At 46.4% G+C, this 21,232-nt stretch overlaps 1 protein-coding gene across 1 annotated transcript in view; it reads right to left on the bottom strand.

Annotated features, from left to right (window-relative positions):
- The window catches only part of LOC135900843 (uncharacterized), a 715,897-nt gene that overhangs the window by 490,411 nt on the left and 204,254 nt on the right, over positions 1-21,232 (bottom strand). The window lies entirely within an intron of this gene.

Genomic DNA, 21,232 nt, shown 5'->3' with positions numbered 1-21,232 from the left:
TAATGCCGTAATTTCGAACGCTTCCTTGCAATATGTATCAAAGGCCATCATATCGACTGCAACTGTTGTATTTTTCTGTAGACACACACAAGGCTCCCGATCAGTTTGACGAGTTATCTTAAGTAAGAACTCAGCCGACATGGCTGCTGAGATGTAAGCCGCAAGGTTCAGAAGCCCCCAACGTTCACTCTATTATGTTGCCTTAGCTGAGTAGTAATGGGAAGCTAACTTCCTTTTTTAAATCTCAATTTGGCTGCACACATTTAAGTTTGAAAGTTATATGTTGCCTTTGGATAATGTGTCAGACACAATCCTTCATGGTACACGTCCTCTTTTCCATAGTTATACCATTATGCACCTAAGCACATCCGGCGTTGCCTTAAAAAGCCCGCGTGAAAGTCTGCTCGCGTGCCTGAGTCGTGCTGGTCACGCGCACGCTGCGAACGAACCAACAGTTAGGCTACGTTCACACTTGGCAAACCGCAAGCGGACGGAAAAGCCAAAGCGGCCGGATAATCTTTTTCGCGCATGCACAAAACGTTCACATTTGTTTCGCCACTGCAGCGGAAACCACTTCCGCTTTCTCACACATCTATCTAGTTTGCGTACGTTTGTCCGCGTGGTGGCACTGTTCATTACACTATTTCAAAACATACGTTCATTCATTGACCCATCAGTTACTAAAAGCTACCATTTCGCGCAACTGCGCGTGTCGTTTTTAACTTTCGTCTACCATGGAAGATAAACGAGACATAGTTTCGATAGCTTTGGCTAGTTGCTTTTTGTAAAAATAGACAATGAGCAATGGAAAATGTTAAATTTTACGACCGGATGTTTACATGCGATTGCAGCTTCCGGTAAAGCGGAACGTCTTTCCGCTTCGCCTGGGCGAAAAAATCGGTCCGAGACCGATTTTTTCGCCCAGGCGAAGCGGCAAAATTAGCACTTATGTGCGTACATAAATAAAGCGCACATCATCGACAATAGATATCATTAGTTCTATCTGAAAAGAAGGGTTCCTTATTTGCTATAGTTATTACAGATTTGGCTTATGCTGATATGAGTACCATGTAGAACATGTGTATTTTGCTAGATCCCGTTGAGAGATTTGGCGCGCGTCTCATTTGTCAGTTTCAAGCCGCTGAAGCGCAAGCGAACTCCAGTCGACACTGGTGAATCCCGCGAGCGCGACACATATATTGTTCGCAGTCGAAGGCGCCATGATCAGTAACTGCGGCAATATGCAATCGCAAAGAGAGCAAATGTAATAACCATAAAAAATAAATACAATGGAAAAAAAGGGGGGGGGGGGCTGTAAATAATGTGACTGAGAAATCCCCTTCCCTTTCTCGGCACTGGCGCCGCCAGCCTTGCGCGGTCTTTCGTGCCAAGTGATGTGCGTTCAAAGCGTCTATGGCAAACAACTTAGGCAAACAGGATTCGTCTCGGAGAGACTACTTCGCTTCTGTACGGCTTCCCTCGCAAATTCAACGAGAGAAAAGGGAGCAGCGCCTTTTGCGTTCTTCTTTTGAAATGAGTCTCTAGGATTTGAATCCAGAAAGCCAAAGGTAAGATAAAGGGCCCTTCACGAGAGTTTTTAGTATTGTATTTGTTCTTTTCATTACGTTGAATACAGAAAGGCAAAAAAGAATAGGAAAACGTCATTCTGAGGCTGTGGATCTTAAGAAGAGTCAATTAAGGACGTGGCTGTCGTTTAAAAAGATAAAATAACAGAAAACGGAACAAGTAAAATACTCGATGCCCGGTCCTATAGTGCAACAACTGATGTTTTGGGTTCTTCACGTGTTTATTTTTTTTTAGCGTGCCTGTCTTTTCTTTCGCCCAGGTCCCATGCGACCGCACCTGCCCTCCTCAGCGTTTTTAAAAACGAAGGAAGTAGCTTTTCATAAGGCCCTCTTTGCAGAGGCTTTTGTGCCAAATCAGAAACCGTTCAGTTAAGGGGGCCCGTCTTAATGAGAGACGATACTGCCTTCTCCTGATAAAGAAAACGAAAAAAAAGGTGCAAAGCTCTACCACGAAAAGAACTCTCCGAGCTTCTTTGATTCCCCAAGAGTGAAAACTGAGCAGCACTCCCATTGACACAAGACCATCCCAAAAGAATAATGCTAGCACAACCTTACAATTGGTGTCTGTTTTTTCGAATAATATTAAAAAAACGCACCTTCAATTTGCAACAGCAAGTGTGTATAACTCCTGTAAACATGAGCAAGGCACTCACCCTATCATGCCGTACATATGAGCGCTCATGTTTCATGATTTCAGAAAGGATTTGGTATGGCGACCTCACTCGTGCAAAGGCGCTCACAAATTCTCGCATGTTTCAGGACTTTTGGTGGTAGCAACTATTTATGGATGGGGGACCTTAAGTTGGAATACCGTAAGGGCACGACAAGTCGGAAAGGTTATGCTGAGCAAGTTCACAAGCGCAAGAAGGAAGAATTACACGCGCGCGCGCGCGCGCGCGCACACACACACACACACACACACACACACACACACACACACACACACACACACACACACACACACACACACACACACACACACACACACACACACACACACAAAATCAAATCATATTTTGAGAAGCCAACAAACAAGGACACCAAGAAAAACACAGGGGAAATTACTTGTACTTACTAATTGAATTAAAGAAATGATAAATTAATGGCAATGAAAGTGGATGAAAAAACAACTTGCCTCTCGTGGGGAATGATCCCACCTCATCGCATTAGGCATGTGATGCTCTAACGAATTGAGCAACCCGGGGCGGTTGCCCACCCACTTTCTTGGTGTTACTACTAGAACTAACCATGGGAGTAATGCGTAACGCGAAGACGTGCGATCGTTCTCCACCTACGGCAAGTTTTTTTTTTTCATACACTTTCTTTAATTCAATAAGTACAAGTAATTACCCCTGTGTTTTCCTTGGGGTCTTTGTTTGCTGGCTTCTCATGATATGATTGTTAAAAATCGGGCCCCTCTGTTAACCCCTATTGTTCTAGTTATATATACATATATAGTCATATCATAAGAAGCCAACAGACAGTGATACCAAGGATAGCATAGGGGTAATTATCTGCAGTTCTTAATTGAAATAATAAAGTAATAAATAAATGGAAATGAAAGTGGACGAAAGAAACAACTGGCCACAGGTGGGGAACGATTTCGCATTACGCGTGCGATGCTCTACCATTTCAGCACCCGCCGTGGTTGATCAGCGGCTATGGTGTTGGGCTGCTGAGAACGAGGTCGCGGGATTGAATCCCGGCCACGGCGGCCGCATTTCGATGGGGGAGAAATGCGAAAAAACCCAGGCTAACACTCTCAGGGCTAGTTCTAGTACATAAATACACCAGAAAGTGGATGAGTAAACGATGCCGCGGTAGCTGAATTAGTAATAATAATAATTATGGGGTTTTTACGTGCCGAAAACCACTTTCTGATTATGTAGCACGCCGTAGTGGAGGACTCCGGAAATTTTGACCACCTGGGGTTCTTCAACGTGCACCTAAATCTAAGTACACGGGTGTTTTCGCATTTCGCCCCCATCGAAATGCGGCCGCCACGGCCGGGATTCAATCCCGCGACCTCAGGCTAAGCAGCCTAACACCATAGCCACTGAGCAACCACGGCGGGTTTTTAAAAGAGTAGGCAATGTATATGCGATCATTTGTTGGCCATAGTTGGTACGGGTCCGTGGCGTAAACCAAAAAGTGATTTCGCACGTGTCATAAACATGCATTCTTTCAGTCAAATTAGCAAGTTCTTTCAAGCGCAGATTGTTTGTTTTAATGCCTTGTTTGTAGCATGTCATTAGTAAAGAATCGTACAAGTCGACAACAGGTATTTACAGGTTTTAGGTTTTTACAGATGGGCCCTGTGTGTGCGTTATACGAAGCATTGACAATCAAACGTACAGCCTTTTTCTGTAATTTAGAAAGCCTCAGAATGTTGGAAATTGTGTTGATTCTCCAGACAAGGTAGCAATAGCAAAGTTTTGAAAGGAAAAGTGAATTATACAACAACAGCTTTACTTTCTCAGGCAAAACAAAACGTGTGCGCGATAATATACCAACCGAGCGAGAAAGGCTGGAACAAACAGAATCAGACTCCGAATCCCAGGACATGTTTTCATTAAACAGTACACCAAGACATTTCACAGCGGGAAGCACCTCAATTTTTGATGTACCAAGTAAAAGCGCTAAATCAAAGTTGACTTTCTTTTTTTATCTCTAAATTATATCGCTTTTGTTTTTGACGTATTTATAGTTTGCGAGTCGTTCAAACTCCAGGTATGCAGTTTCACGAGTACGTTATTTGCTCTAGTTTGAATTTCCAATAAATCTGATCCAAAAAGAATAAGCTGGTATCATCAGCATAAACTATAAATTGGGTATTTTCATCTATTCTTACTACGTCATTAATATGTACATTAAAAAGTAGAGGCCCTAGGATGTTTCCCTGCGGTAATCCGCTGTTTAGGGATCGAAAGCTTGATTTATAGTTATTCAGTTGTACCTGCTGCTGGCGATCCCTCAAGTAGCTTTGCATAAGTGTGTAAAATACCCCACGGAATCCGTAATGCTCTACTTTTTTTTAAAAGTGTGGTATGATTAATCTGATCCAAGGCTTTCGAATAGTCTATAAATATTCCAACTATGTAAAGTTGCCGCTCGAAACCATCTAATATAATTTCTTTTTGAAGAAGTAACGCGGATTCCGTGGAACGGTTTTTACTAAAACCAAATTGAAACGGTGTTATGATGTTATGGCGACTAAAAAAACTATTCATTCTTATGTGAATCAACTTTTCAATAACTTTGGAAACAATGGGCAGTATGGAAATAGCCCTGTAGTTTGATACATTATTTTTGTCGCCGCCTTTGAAAATAACGGTGACTTTAGCAACTTGTAGCTGTCTCAGGAAATCACCAGCGGAAAAGATTAGATTGATCACATGTGTTAGGGCTAGGGCAATGATGTCAAACACGTACTTGACCGGTCGAATTTGTAGGTCATCATGGTTGGCGCAGTAGCTGTTTTTGGGGGATGAGAACACTGCTACAACTTCTGGCTGGCAGACGGGAAACAAATACGCAGATTCACGTAATCTCGAAGGTATGAATTCCATGCAGGAACTATTATGCACACTGCTTGCGACAGAGGGAAAAAAATGTTTAAAAGGTCAGCTAGCTTATGGCCAGTGAAAATATCGTTATCTAATTTGATCTCAGTGGGACCAGTGTTTTCCTTAGAATAACCTTCTGTGAAAGAACTTAGCCTTTTCCCGACAAGTTCCGGTCTTCTAGATACTTCCTGATTAAACAAGTTATAAAAGTATCGTTCTTTTTTCTGCGCAAAAGGCTATTTGTTTGATTCTGATGTTTCTTAAACGCTTGTAAATCGGAGGCGCTTTTTGTTCTAAGGAACCTTTGAAACAGTGCATTTTTATCGATGATAGCTTTCAAGCATTCCGAAGTAAGCCACGGCTTTCTTGCCTTACGGGGATGGGTCTTTTTGATGTAAGAAGAACTTACGGTGAAGGCTGTTTTAATTTTGTCTATTAGTAGTTCATACGCGCGAGTAGCGTAACCACTGCCATAGATGGAGCGCCAGTCTGTAGTTAGTAAAATTGAACGAAAACGCTGCAATGTCTCCTGGTTTACGTTACAGTATGTGACAGAACTTCCATGTTTCTTTTTTGAGTTTGGTTTCTTAAAGCTTTGTATCATGTATATGGGCAAATGGTCAATAATAGGTGATCCGAGAACTCCTCAGTCAATTGTCTGATTTTGACAGTTTGTTATAAAAGCATCAATACCTGTTGACGTACTTAACTGTATGCGTGTCGATTGTTCGATCACATTTACCGACAAATTTACTTCGAGCATTTCCCTAAGTTGTGCCTATGGCACTGAGTTGCTCAAGAAATCAATGTTAAGATCATTTCCCAAAATTAGTTCGTAATTATTGTCGTTAATCGAAGCAAGAAGTTGGTATAAAAAAGATATAAATGAAGGTAGTGTCCCTCCAGATGGGCGATACATAACCAATAAAATACCATATTTGCACTTTACGGTAAGAATTTCATAATCATCTGTAATTCGAGAATAATTCGAGAGCAGTTCGCTTTCAAATCTGTCTTGAACCATTAACGTAAGACCACCCCCTTTTTTACAGCGACGATTTAGAAAGTAAGACTTATAACCAGGCAATTTGAGTACCTTCAGTTCATTTGTATACAACCCGCCGTGGTTGCTCAGTGGCTATGGTGTTCGGCTGCTGAGCACGAGGTCGCGAGATCGAATCCCGGCCACGGCGGCCGCATTTCGATGGGTGCGAAAACACCCGTGTACTTAGATTTAGGTGCACGTTAAAGAACCCCAGGTGGTCAAAATTTCTGGAGTCCTCCACTATGGCGTGCCTCATAATCAGAAAGTGCTCTTGGCACTGTAAAACCCCATAATTTCATTTGTATACCAAGTTTCGGTTATCATAACTACGTCAAAACAAAATTTCAAACTTTCTATAAAAGTTGTATCTTCTTTGTTCCGGGCCGACTGGGCATTAATATAAAGAGCTGAAATATGGCTGCTAACAGAGACAGGTATATGTAAATCACTTGGCAATTTAGAATTCGGATCCATCATTCAAGAGTGGAATTTAAAAAAAAAATGTACGAGGGAAAGCTAATTGTGAAACACCTGCCTGCTGCAGGTGTTCATCGATCTTCACTAGGTCAGTGACACATGTTATTTGAAGCGCATTCGAAGACTCAGTCCTTCTTGCGAATATTTTAGCATCAGTGGTCCACACAAACCGCCATTTTTTTTCTTCTTTTTCTCAATGGTCATGGCAAGCAACTTTTTGAGCTGTGGACAAAGATGCTCATTTAAGTACATGGGAGATTTTCCAGAACAGCCGACGTCAGTCACGGAAGGACGCAGCTTTCGTGCCTTGCGAAGAACAGAGTCCCGTTTTGACCTGTTTTTGAATTGAACAATAATTGGCGAAACATCTTGAAGGGTCAACCAGTACCAACTCGCCCAAATGTCGATCCTTCTACAATAATTGGCGGGCAGCTATCCTTTGAACGAACACAGTGGCACACATCAATGCCATTTTTCGCGATGGATCCATTTATCGCATTTCCAAGCACTTCAAGCAGTTAAAAGCAATTAAAAGTAATTAATTAAGTAATACTTCGTGATGAAAAAAATGCTGGCCGTAAGTACATACGACTACGGCTGCTATGCAGTCGGCACGATTACCCCCCCCCCCCCTCTTAGGTATATTTTAAAATCTTGGTCCAAGTTAACTTGGACACCCCGTATATATACACATGTATATGTAGTCTTTTATGCATATGCGCAGTATTTGGCTTCGTGACCATTTATGCGAACTTGCGCTCACTGTGCGTGTGCGTATGCGTGTCTATGTGCTTTAGTATTCGGTTTGCTCAAGCTTCTTTTTCGTTGTTTTTCACGCCATGACAGATAAAGATTGTTCTGGTAACGCACGCTGTGACTGGACGTTCGCATGTCCCCGATACAGCGCGCTGTGACGATGCATATTTTATAGCAGGCTATGTCTGAGTTAAGTGATGCTCTATTCCTCGGCTATTTTTTCTTTCTTTCGACTTTTTTCCTTTCTTTTCTTCGTTTGTTAGCGTTATTTTTTATCCACATTTCTCAGTCGCTCGAGTTTATTTTTAATAACTGGGATAGCCAATCCTTAGGCGGCCTTTTTTTCGAGGGCATTATCATTCATTAAACAACAAACAACAACAAAAAGTGTTACAATTTATACAGCAGAGAACAGAGCTACAAAGAAATGCTATTTTTCGAGAATGATCAGTGGTTGAGGGCAGGATTGTAATTATAGATATTTATGTGATGGCGCACGCTGCTACAGGCAAACAGTATTATGACAACATAATCAAGAAACGGCTCTATTTTCTTTCGGTTTCATTGCTTAGCATGTTGCACAACCCCATTTAAATTTTCAAACGCTGGAGATCGTAACGTAGACAAAACTCGACACAGAGGTTTCCTCGGGTGTTTCAGTTAGTAATCACAGTGTAAATGCTTAATATTTTAGTAAATGTACCCACAACGAGCGGTTCATAGTTCACCTGCGATCATATCAAGGTGTTTTGCAAGCTTGACTGCAAAAATTTATAAAAGAAATGGTAATGAAATGCATATAAAAAACACCATTACGCATAAAATGCCTACATGGAAAGATAAATTGCTTCAACGATCTTTGTCCTCTAACGTAGAAATCGCACAGCCTTTAGTTATGAACAAAGCCTCCCGCAATGCAGTATCACTACTGCTACTCAAGGTTTTCGCAAGGCCATTTAATTTTCCTAAAATGCTCTTTCTTGTAACCTTTTACATCAAACGTATTTCCTGGGTGGTTTAGAGTTCTTTGCTTTGTTTTATTTTGCTCAGAGTGTTTATTTTCATTACCGGTTAGTGAACTCATATGGTGGCTTGAGAAGCCTGCCTCCGTTTTACAATCCCTTCTTGTTTTTTATCCTTCCACTCACAAATATGCTCGCTCTGCGAACACTAATTCATAACAGAGAAAACAGCTCTACAGGAGCTATTTCCTGAAGAACGGGAGCTTTCACTTAAGGGGCAATACGCATATACGGAATATTTCTCCAGCGTACATATCCGACAGTGTCCCGGTGCGAGCGAATGAAAGATAATAAAGTAAAACAACAAGCAGACACAAAAAACTGGAGGGAGGCGGTAAGGAGAATGTAGCGTAACACAGCATGCGTCATTTCTGTTCTCTCCCAGGAGACGTTTGTCCACGCGCTTGGAGTGGCTGTGCACGCTAACGAAGAAAGGGGGGCATGAAGCCCAAGGTGGCTTACGCTCGATGTGTGCCGTGAGATCATAAGCGTCGGCGGGTTCTACGGTTGTGCTAGTTTTATGAACAGATCGACCCACTCGCAGGGGAAACACCTCATCAACAACCAGTTCCATCTAAGTTGCACATTTCTTTCATACGTGCTAGAAGAGTTGTCTATATCTCTACATGGGTGCCTTAAGCTTGTATTCATTAATAAAAGGTTAGTCTGCAAGCTTTCGTGTTAACTTTAAGCCAGCAAACTTGAGTGACGAGTTCCTTGAGAGGCTGCGACTCTGTGCACCAGCTTCTTCCCTCTACTCACACTGCGTGCATTCGCAGGACAAAAGATTGAGAGATGTCTCGCTGTCGAGGGCTTGTCATAGTACCGATATGTGTTGGATAAAGCTTTCCCCACATTCTGATTATTTTCGGCGATTCCGGCCGCAGTGCAGTTATCGCTTGCTGAAAATATTGCGCTACGGCGCCGTGTCTGGGAAATGGTATGGCGTGCTAGCAAGGTGTCGGGTGCATGTGTTCACAGATGTAGCAGCCACAGACATCGGGAATTCATCGTAGACAAATCACAAAATACAGTCGCGAGAAGCCTCACGAATTTCGACGCCCGCCCGAAATCTGAACACAAGTACTGAACACCTACCACTGAACAGCAATAATTATTCCGCTTACAAAATTATCAAGAAACGAGGTAAACATTAACTCACGTCATAAGAACAGAAGAACGGTGTCAACAGAGAAAGTCTTAGCATCATGGTCAACAGGTGCACTTCAACAACACGTGGTTACCACTTTTAAAGTACACATCTTTTTTTTTTTCGGGGACACAAAGTAAAAGAACCATGCATAGCTATCAGATAAAAGTTCCTCCGTTACTGTCGCCATGGCGTTGTGCAACGTGACCATCCGATGTTTGTCCTAACTGCACGTGGCAGTGTTCTAAGTTGTAGCGTAAAACTCACGTGATCATCTGTACACAAAGCATATTTGATCAATGTGAAATAAGTATGGGTGGAGGAGTGCATTTCCTTTTATCTCCTCAACGGCGATTAATTCTTGTTTTATTTCGTTTGGCATTAGATACCATAGAGCCAAGAGAGAGAGAGACAGAAGAAAGGGGAAAGGCGGGGAGGTTAACCAAACATCCAAACATGAAAATTCTGCTTGCTACCCTACGCTGGGAAAAGAAAAGGACTGCCTTCATAGCCCCTGATTTAACCCCTCTTTCCATGTCATTAATACACAGTTAATAAAGCACAAGCACAATCCTCCCCTTCACAGCGCCTGAAGAGATTTTTTTTTTTTTGTACCAAACTGGGCGCGTTGAGATTCAAGCAAACTCTCTAGACGACAGCGGTGGACGTCTCGATGCGACGATGGGACCGCTTCTCGGCGAACATTCTTTGCGCTCACGAGAAAGGACGGAGGGCGAGGCAGGCTTGTGTGGCGGGCGTCAAAGCCTAACAGCCACTGCTTTCAGCGGGGCCACTTTCTGCGCGGCTGACAGAGTCCATACCGCCGGCGGGCTCCTTCCGCATTCCTGTTCGCTGCACCGCGGTCTGGCCGTGAATACGGGACGCCGACCTGGAGAGGGCGCAGCCGCGGCCCACGAGCTCATCAATGCAGCCCGACCGACGTCGAGGGGACAGAAAAAGAAATACGAAAAATCTTGGCAGGAGCAGAGGCGCGGAAAAAAGCGCAAACCAAGACGCCGATAGTGCATCGCCGCGCACGCCGGTCTTCCTCAACGGCCGTTCGCAGCCCGCCAGAGCGGCGCATATTAATGGTCTGGCGCGATGTGCATGCGGCGAGCCCATATCTCCTCGTATGCGCGCGTCGCGGATGGCCACTTCGTTCGGCCGAGCGAGCCGTAAGCCCGGGTCGGGGTCGCCGACACACGGCTGCCTTGAACGCTGCTGACCGGATTAACAACGACAAGGCTCCGACACGTGCGTCACTTCTTCGGGAGTCGCTGGGAAGAGCCTAAGTTTTGGCACAAGAACCTGACTTGAGTTTTTGTCTAGACTTATACTGCCAACCTTGTGAAACGGTGTGGCTGTATATTTAGAAGAACCGTGACAGGCGATCGGAAAGGAGAAGAAGAATAAAAAAATGCCAAATAGTCTTGCAACTAGGCTACCATGTCATGGAAAAGTAAGGAATTATATAACTATTCATTCATAATGTTCGATGCAGTCTCAGTCAAAAATAGAGTTCATTTAGGCTGTCATACATGCTGCTTTAATTGCTTCTGGCTTCTTATCTAGCAGAACTCTGACTGTGCAACAGAACGATCTGAATTGCTGCTGATTCTGCATGCATTTGTCTTACTAAGAAATGTCATTTTGCCTTTGCACTGAAACCAGTTCTCTTTTTTAAAGCGATTGGTCTTTGAATGTCACAGAAGAGAAGTAAAAAATTGAAAATTTTATCGTGATTTAAAGCAACGACACCTGGCAGTACGCTGATAATGACAATGCCGACAACAATGGCAACGCCACGAAGCCGGCGGCTGCACCAAGATTCAGACAGACACTGCAGGCTCTCGTCGGAAGCCGACTGGGGACTTGGCTGTTAATGACTTTGTTTCAGCCTGAGGAATATTTGGCTCACATCGACCTCATTTCTAGCCAACCGACAACAGCTTTCGCTGTAAAGCTATACTTTGGTACTTGTGAAGTACAATACTTTGGTTAGGGCTTCCCTCTTTTCCTCTCCTTCCTTTCTTTGTTTCTTTCTTTCCCTGCCTTAACCTTCTTCACCGTGCACAGGGTAGCAAACCGCGCGCGCGTCTGCTTGACCTCCTTGTTTTTCGTTTTTCTCCTGCTCCTCCCTCCTTGGTTGTATTTGTGTGTTCTGAAGACTTTATGGCTTGCCAAGCACTACTATAATTACCGCCTAATAACAGCAACTCTTACAATTACTGCCTCCAACTCACATCGCATTTGGCATTTTAGCCTTCCTAAGACACCGCGGTAGTCGATCGGGTCTAGAACACGATACGTGAAACCCTAACCACGCATTTAACTGAGGCTACTGGCGCTCTTTGGTCACACTTGGCCCTTGCGCCAATAAACTTTACATATCATCATCATCAGCTGAGGCTATAAAAGAGGCTTTCCTCTATCTGTGTTTGGATCGGGAACTATTGAAGTGATTCACAAAGCATGCATGTTTTCCATTTTGCTAGACGGTACGGTCTAGGAAATCGCGCTTTTCTCCTGTGGGCGTTTATTGTGAATTAGATAGTCGCTCTTTCTGCAGGTTTCCTGGAAAGCAGCTCCTGGTGCGCTAACAACAATTTCACTGTGAAATTTTTCTAGTTTCCAAAGGCAGTCATCAGGTTCGATTTTACGCCACAAACGACACCTAGCCTAGGGCGCAAAGTGAGTCACTGCAGATTCATTTCAGATGACGCTGGGGCCCTATTAAGGCCGATAATATATGTCAATGCATATGGGAAATAATGCACTATTTATTGACGTGTCCTGCGATCTAGCGGGTACCATCAATATTCCCCCAGACGTTCCGTACAGGCTCTTTGCTCTACTTTTGCAGGCCTCGACTGAGTTTGCTGTCAAAGTCGCTGCGTTGCGTAGAGCAGCCCGGTTACAGTAACTGAAAAAAAAAAAAGAAGCTAAAGTGCAGCCTCTGGTGTACCAGCGGCTGCATTTGCATGGGCGAAATTAGCCTCCCTCAGGGTTCGGACCTCGAGGCCGTCGACGGGGTGGACAGAGCGTGCCGCCTCGCACGGATCGATATCGGCAGCGCGGAGGAGAGAAGGGGAGCACCACCGATATGGCAACACCGTAGCGGCAACAGCGTGGGACCCGCCGCCTTGTCACAACCGCCGGGACGGCCGCCAGACACGGCGGTGCGCGCGGATCCATAATGCGCCGCGCACGTGGGGCGAGCGCGCCGCCGTCAACCTGTTTACAGCCCGTCGGCGTCCGCGCCTTCGGACGGCCCGTCCGGTCGCAGTGGAAACGAGCTGGCGCGCGTTTGGCGCTTGTAAAGCGCGCCTCGCCCCGCCAGCGCTCATTCATCGTCCGCGGGGGCATACGCCGCATCTGTATGCATGGCACCGGCAAAGTGTGTCACGCACCAGAAATGCGCTCGCCGAGTGTGTGTCTCATTGTTCCAATTTCTGCTCTGCGGGGAGAAGCGCGAGTCGACTATTTTTCGTCTCGGCGCGCAGCCAGTCCTGTACGCGCGGGCGCCTATACACACGAATTCCTTTCCCGCGAAGGCCAAAGAAGTCGATTGTTTTTGATTATTCACCATGAATACGCTCGTTTATCAGCTTGCCTATGCTTCGTGTGATGGGTGCCCAAAGCGCGTCCTTCAAACTGCATGCAGGCAGTTTCCCAAAGAAGCTTGAAAACTGCACGGCAAGAAGACCGAGCCAGGCGCGTGTTTAGATCGCTGCAATTATTTGCGCCGAGTCCGCGCCTCGTGCCTTTCGCCTTCTGCTTACTTTCGTGCACCGTTAGGGCGAGTGCCATTTATGTTTCCATCCTGGTACTTAATTTCTAATAATGAGGGCGATTTCGTCTGTGCGTGGTGGCACAGAAATGACGTGGTGCCCTGTCATAGTGGAATTATTTATGCTCTCTTTAAGACACTGAGGATATGTTTGGCCTGTGAGCGCAGCACACTATTTAAATATTTACAGCGCAACTGCAGGGCGGCAAGAACAAAAATGTATGCATAGACAGTCGAGGTGAGCGTAGGCTGCAAGAGAAAAGAAAATGCCGCGCAAAATGAAGAGCGGGTGTGCAACGCGGCCATAAGACCTAGAAATGATACTTGAGCGAATAGCCCCGCAGTATCAAGTAGGCCACGACGGGAACGACGCAGAACGCGCTCGGGTCAAGAAAACATTAAGCACCGCGCGATCGCAAAGAGCCGATGTAAAATGGAAAATTTTTTCTGCGGCCATAATTGCTTCATAAACCGACGGAGCACGCATTGTCGTGCGGCCTACTCCCCTTATAGCAGACAGCGCCTGAAGCGCGAGCTGCTGGAGGCAAACGCTGCTTATAGGGAAAAAAAAGCGGAGATGGCTCTGATACTAGGCGCTCGTTCCGCACTGCCGTATATATAGGCGGCCGCGCGCGCCTTGTTGGTGAGCCGTTCGCGCCGCTCGCGGAGAGCGGAAATTTAATGAGTCGTTAAATTTAATGCGGCACCTTCGCCAGCGACAGCCGAAATGACGTGCGCGAGGCACGAAGAAATCTTCCAACTCCCTACAGGAGGAGAATGAAGCCCGTGAGCCGGCTTTCGATGGAGGCACTACAGGTCGCTTCTACTGCGCCGAACCGAGCTGGGCACAACGCTTATCGCTGATGGTTCCGAGGCGTGCCCTCGGAGCCGGACACGCGTTCTGGCCGGCCCTTCCGAATAGCGGAACTGTTTTAGAGCAGCACTGAAAGAACAGCGTGGCACGCGCGCGCGGTGAAAATGTCGAGCGGGGCGGAAGCGGCGCGCTTCTTCCCTGGAACGGCCGCTTTCTCCGATTACGATCGAAAAACACTCCGGCCGAGGCGCATCCAAAACGTCACAAGAACGGAGAATCGAAAACTCCGCGATGGCGCATATATATTTCGGAAATGGGGGGGCCCGGCGCTGACACAATACCGCTAGGCAGCCTTTTCGCACAAGAACGGATAGCCGCACGAAGCTCTGAAATGGACTGCGTGCAATACCGTCGCTCTACGGGACGCACCATTTCTCGCAGAAATGCGTCAGTGCACTCTCCCGACAGCAAAGGCGAGCGTCGGGAAACCCCGCCATGGGCTTGCGAGCTCTTGCACAGCCGCAGGCATGTTTGTTTGCATGCGTTACTTGGATGCGCTTCCAGGACGTCAAAAAACGTACACAAGCAGAAAAGCAGCTTGCACGAATCGAACAGAAGGGATACGAAGTGTGTACGACAGAATAAGAGAGCTAACTTTCCTGCAAAGATCAAAGCAGGCGTGTGCGTATATTGACAGTGGCCGCATCTCTGCCATCGAAACGGCGCATAGTTCCATGATCACGCGTCCACATGACGCTATTAACACGAGAACATCGGCGCAAAAAAACCGGTGGTTTCGCTTGGGAATAGCCTCTAGCTGTTTAACTTAAACTTCAGCTTTACCACGTCGACCTTTCTTCGTTCACTTTATCTCAGCACCGTAAACACATATGGATGATTCTTTGTTCATAATTCGAGTTGTCAAAGAAAAATTGCAGTCTTTTTTTACACAGTGCAGGCAGTGGGAGATTAGGGCCGGAATATTGTAACGATTCTATTTCAACGCCATTCCTTGTCGCGCTTTGTCAGTGGTCAGAGTGGCACTCCGCCTGGCTGTGAACGTCGGATGATAAGTGTGACATATGATCGCGCGAAAACAACCGCTATACATTATACCGGCTGGTTGCTCCACTTAAAAAGTGCGCCGACAATCAGTTTAACGTGCCATTAACGCGCATAGCTCTGTAGCATGTCTTGAAAAATTTTTTTCATCTGCTTCTGTCTATTTTTCGCCAGCTACTGTGATCCCTACAATCCCTACGATGACGTCGGAGCGCCGCCATTAGAGCGAAGGACGAAAAGGAAAAAAGAGCCTTGAAATAACTCGTTGCAGGAGACGCCCCAACAACAAGCGAGCGTGCAGCAGATATTCTACCTAAAGGCGCCAAACTCCCTTTTAAATTTGTATCCGTAAGAAAGTGCCATCCAGACCTACCTTTGTCATTTAGTATACCAGCCAGGGTTGTCAGCAAGGTTACGAGCGAGCTTTACAAAATGCAGTCGTCCGTGTTAGGGATTCTGGAGAACAGAAGTCGTAGATTGACTGCGCATTCTCGTTGATCCTGAGTACCGGGCATTTATCGATGCTGCGATGGACGCAAGCAGTTAGCTCGCGAGTACTGCGTCATCCACGAGTACCGGCACTCCAGGATCGAGTCAGTGCACGCAGAGATTGCGACTCATCTCCTGCGGTATCTAGGCACGACCCGAAGGTGCTATGTTTCTTCTAGCGCATCCTTGCACGCGCACTCCCTCGGCCATAGTCCTGGTTATTACCAGCAGAGGCAAATGGACGCTGCTGCAGGCGACGCCCACGCGTACTACTATTAACAGATTTAATCTCCGTAACAGGGCTTGCGTCCCTTTACCCAACGCAGTTACCGAATAATAACAAATGCTGGTCTAGGCTGGCCAGATCGCCAAAGACCGCTTACGAGCAGGCTGATGTGCGTGCGAGAACGAGAAAAATATATATGTAGAATAATGGTTATTACAGCGCCCATTCTTTTTCAAGTCGCGCTAAGCACATTGCCAAAGGGTTCGCGATAGTTCCCAACCATTCATTCTCAATGAGCCGGCAAAAGCACCAGAAATTTCGATGCGACCAACTTACCGAGACCCTTCCATATTCTCTGCAGCAACTGCCGTCTTACATCGCGCACGAGGCTTCCCAGGGGTGCTTTTACGAGCGTGTTTATTCTGCGAAGCTTCGTGGAAAACGCGTCGCCTGGTGTTCGACCCATTCGCATTCCATCTTGGAGACAGCTTTGCAAAAACGTTGGGCCATGTCGAAACTTCCTTCGTGTCTCTGAAACCGACACACGCACGCTCGCAAACGAACACTCGAGGTTTCACAACCAGCTGACTGCGGCTTTGGCCGGCTAATTAATGAAGCCCCCATCGCCAGTGTCGCAGACGCTCGCCGAGGCGTGGGCAGACGCTGTAGGCCACGGACAGTAGGAAGCCGGCGGCGGCGTCAGGGAAGTGGGGCTGTTTTGATTGCCTCTGCGGGCAGGGAAAGCCTGGTCAGTGTCCACCTCAGACAGAGGGACCAGGGGGACGTCGCGTGAGCCCCCATGACAGCTTGCCGTGAGAGGCCGAGAGCCCACGCTTTCTAGAAGCAGACCGCTTTGTACACCGTGACTGGAATCGCGGCCGTCGTCGGGCGCTGTGTTTGTTTGACTGCTTTGCTCTCGCCTTGAGTGGCCTAGAGGGCATCGGGGCTCGTACATTCTTCGAATGATGCTGAGGTAATTGCCAAAATGTTTGGCCAAGGAGACCGCAGTATTTGGACAGCGACTTGATACGAAATCACCTACGGGCTAATAGGACATCGGTTAGCCGAAACTTAATGCCAGACTTTTCCAACTAAATTACTTGCCACGTCGCCTGCAAAAAAAAAGCGTTTATCTAATACAGAGCATGCAAAACAGCAAACATTTTGTTGCTTTCTTGTGCGACAGTAGATTCTCTTTGCGGAATTATAAAACACAAGGGAAAAAAACGTATATGTGCGCTTTGCGTCGAAATTATTATCTTTTCTTTTTCTCCCAAATTTGAGATTGATAGAGTGGCACTACCTTTCCAACTGATTAGCTGGAGAGATTGGAGGCACGCGCTTCCTGCTACTCCATTTAACTTCTCTATGAGGTAAGTCAGTAGGTGTAATGAAAATATGAAGAGTGCTGAATATGAGCACTCGGTGAAAGTGGGTACACACAGGCTTTCAGCAACATTTATGGATAGGCGATACATTCTCTAGGTGCACTGCTGCCCCGAAGCGAGCATGTTATCTTTAAATATAAGCAAAGTGATGACGTATAATTATGAACGGCTTGGTGAAAAAAGCATGAGACATTTTATTTATCTCTCGTGCAGGGTTAATTCACAGCACCCACATTTTATTGGGAGACGTCCAGAACGACCAACCATTTGGCCAAATAACTAAAAGGTAGAGTTCTTGAAAGACAAGAGAATATTTCACCAGCGTGAAGAATGTAGCGGATACAGGCCGCATATCCCCGTAAGGATACGGAACGAGGTTTAAGAGATCCTAAGGAAAGGAAGATGCGAAACGAAAGAAAAAAATGCAGGGGCTAAAAAATATTTTATTGTTTTATAAAGGTAAGAAAAATGAACCGTGTGGATGAAGATATCCATAGCTTGACTCATTTCTCGGAGGAATGAGCATAGCAAATTTAAAGTTTGACATAATGAAGCCCTATACATGGGCGCTAGCGTTCTTTCTAGCTCTAATTGTCCCAGAAAATTTAAATTAATTCCCCTAAAATGCCAAGTCTTGCCTCTATAATCTGCAAATGTGCGTTGCATTATTATGTACTCTTCTGTTCCTTAGGTGCCGCAGTTATCAGAGTAAGCTATAATGCTTAGTACACGACGGTAAAAGTAGTTGTTAGTGAATGCATATGAGGGTACTCAAATATTTGATTATTATTAATTAATTAATAATGTGTACCTTTGCATGTAAAGAGTTCACGCCTCCTAGCTGGAGAACTTGTGCAATGGAGGAATACGGATGCCATGACGCTGCGTCGCGCGTGCGAAGGAAACGGGTGCTGTGGCACGCAACCCATGGATACAACCTGTGCCAAGTTCTCTAGAAGGTACCAGTAGCCACGAGCGAAATAGAAAACAAGCACAACAAGCATCTGTACAACGCGCGGCGCGGAAAGGCGGTGTCTTTTCAGCCGCACAACGTCCTCGAGCTGTTTTCTTTTCCTTTTCATTTCGATGTGTCTTGCTTACGCCTTAGCCGAACCAACCAGAACTCGCCCCCTTTTTTGATAACGTTGAAGGAGGAAAGAACCGTCGCACTCCCGCCCTGCAGTAGCAGTGGTTAATGTGATTTTCGTCCCTTTAGTGGTGACGGTGGCGCGCTCCTTCTCTAAGGCGACCATTCTTACGTTCTTCTCATTTTCTGTTACTGCCGAGCTTTTCGTCCTTTGTTCCCGACCAGGAGCCGAATGCCGGCTTTCGACCGGTAGCCTCTGTAGCTGCTTTTCACACGTCGCACGATCCGGACACTGAGCCAACCGTTCCTCCGCTGTTCGCTCGAGTCTGCAGCATCGACTTTTAGTCGGCGCTTCGACCGGCGCCATGTTCTGCACTCGCGGCTGCCCTTGTGCTGTCGAAAGCACAAGGCCAGCCAAGGAAAGGAGAGAGGATGCCAAGGAAACAGAGCGCTCCTCCGGCACTCCGGGCCACCCAGCGCCGACGGCAAATGGTCACCGCTGCAGCCCTGCCTACTCGGTGCGTGCTTCGTCTGCCCGAATACAGAGCGCCGCGAGGATCACCCCCATCGCGAAACATGGCGCAGGGCTCGGCGATGCTCTCGTCACGTCCCAGCGAAGTATCGCCCCTCAGAGCAGGCCGCGAGCGCCCGGCCGCGCCGTGCTCAACCCCCGCCCCTTCGTTTCGGCCGACGGTCCGTACTAAAGGAACGCAGGCTGAATAATACAGACGGGAACAGAGGCTCTGGGACCCTACTCCAAGATGTTTCTCATGCTGCAGCTCCGGCTAACGCACGCCCTGCCACTGACGCAATGTGAAGACACCGTGCGTGCGACTTACTGCGCGGGAAGACTGGAAGATACGTACTCTTTTTTGTTGCGTAATGATGCTCCACCTGGTCAGCTCGTTCCTTTCTTGTTTTTGTTCGTGTCCTTTGCTTTCCTTTTGGGTATGGATCTTCCGGTAGCAACGAATATAATACGTTTCTTCGCCACTTTGTTCTTTCCTTAGAAAGTAACGCCGTAGTTTCCCATGCTCATTTCAGCATTATAGCAAAAATAGATTTTAGTGTTTGCGTATAAACGTGTTCATTTCTTCCTCTCTCTCTCTCTCTCTCTCTTTTAATACATAGTTTCGTACAACGATGATTTTGCTTGGCCTATAAATGTTACGTTATTTGAAAAAAAGAATTAACATTATTTCTGCATCATGAAAATGGAAGTAAACGCTGACTGAAACAAACTTACTGCCATTCTTATATGACTTACGACAAAACTGGCTAACTCAGAAACTTTAGAATAGCAGCTTGGGTTTGTTGGTTTTTCATCCTGGTGTTAACAGCGCAAAACGTCGACGACACACGAGACGAGAGGACGACACCACAAGCACTTGTGGTGTCGTCTTCTCGTCTCGTGTCTCGTCGACGTTTTGCGCTGTTAACACCAGGTCAGAAACTTTGCATAGTTGTACGGGTTCTCACGCAGAATGAGTGCGGCTCTCTTAAAAAATTCACGCGGAAACTCCTCTCGGAGTTGTCTAAGTATGCGTAAGCATTGTGCCACTCGCTCACTCCCACGCATCTCGGTGTTACTATCAACGTTATGAAACTTGATCCGACCGGCATAAACGACAGAGCTGCGGCGACACGAACTGTTGCAGACGGCGGCGCAAGGTGAATTGATGAGGCAAGCGAACTATTCCAGGTGGCGGCGCCAGGTGCGCTGATGACGTTCCGATCATTATAAGCCGTTCTCCCTCTTTAGCGCCTTATCCATCCGCGTCAACCGTGACCAACCGTACTCCGACGGCGGCTGCGTGTGGCGCGGCCGCGCGTACCCCTATCTTGAAAGCGAGCTGCGATGGGGACAGTGCGGGGAATGCTGATAGCTTCGTGCGCGCTGTATTCTCGCCCCTTTGTTCGCGTTGAAGCGAGAGGCAGCGCCAAGGCCAGTTAGCTCGCTGCTGCGGATCCTACCTTGAAAGCGATCGGCTTACGTGACGGACGGATGGACGAATGGACGGACGTTTTTGCTCGTAGAAATGCTGACGCATTTAAAACCTCTCTTTTTGAGAAGGGACGAGCTGACACAACCAACGTGATGCATTCATTCGTCGGTAGACGCCATATGGGGTCAATGCACATTTTCTTCACGCAAGCTTATGTGGATCCTAAACGAAAGGTAAAGGCCAGGCGGTCATTACCAGCGACGGTCGGCTGGCATTTACTTTTCTTTTTTTGCGACAGGCTCTAAGTAAGGTCATCTGGACAACCACTACTCCTTTAAAGCTGTCACGTAAAAACAGTTTCCACTGGGAGCAGCGCTTTATCATGCCATAGAATATCGATAATTTCGGTGGAGCATTATGCAATCATTCAACCTAAGAAGCTGGGGCCGATGACCTTCATTCATCTTCCAAGCAGATGTTTAGTATGGCGTGAAGATGAATGCCATGCAAAAGTGTTGCAATTTGCTCCTCCAGATTATTCGGGCTCACACGCGGACACTGCTAGCAAAATGAATTTGTTAAAAAATATCCCTCAAGGCTGTGAAGGATGCTAATGCTCCAGAGGGTGGTAAAAACCCACCCCTTGGTTCTTCTTCTTACTTTTTTTCATTTATTTAGTTTTTACTCCTTGTACAAACATATTCACTGTGCCACACGACTCAGGAAATATTCGGTTGCATAATTCGCAACTTGACTTCAGAAACGTCAACAGTGCGACTGTAAACTCCGAGTACATCCTGGTTTGGTAATTGAAGACTGGATGTTGCA

This window comes from Dermacentor albipictus, chromosome 1 (genome assembly GCF_038994185.2).
Source record: "Dermacentor albipictus isolate Rhodes 1998 colony chromosome 1, USDA_Dalb.pri_finalv2, whole genome shotgun sequence".
NCBI lineage: Eukaryota > Metazoa > Arthropoda > Arachnida > Ixodida > Ixodidae > Dermacentor > Dermacentor albipictus.
The sequence above is the reverse complement of the archived record's forward strand: the minus strand, read 5'-3'. Positions and strand labels throughout refer to the sequence as shown.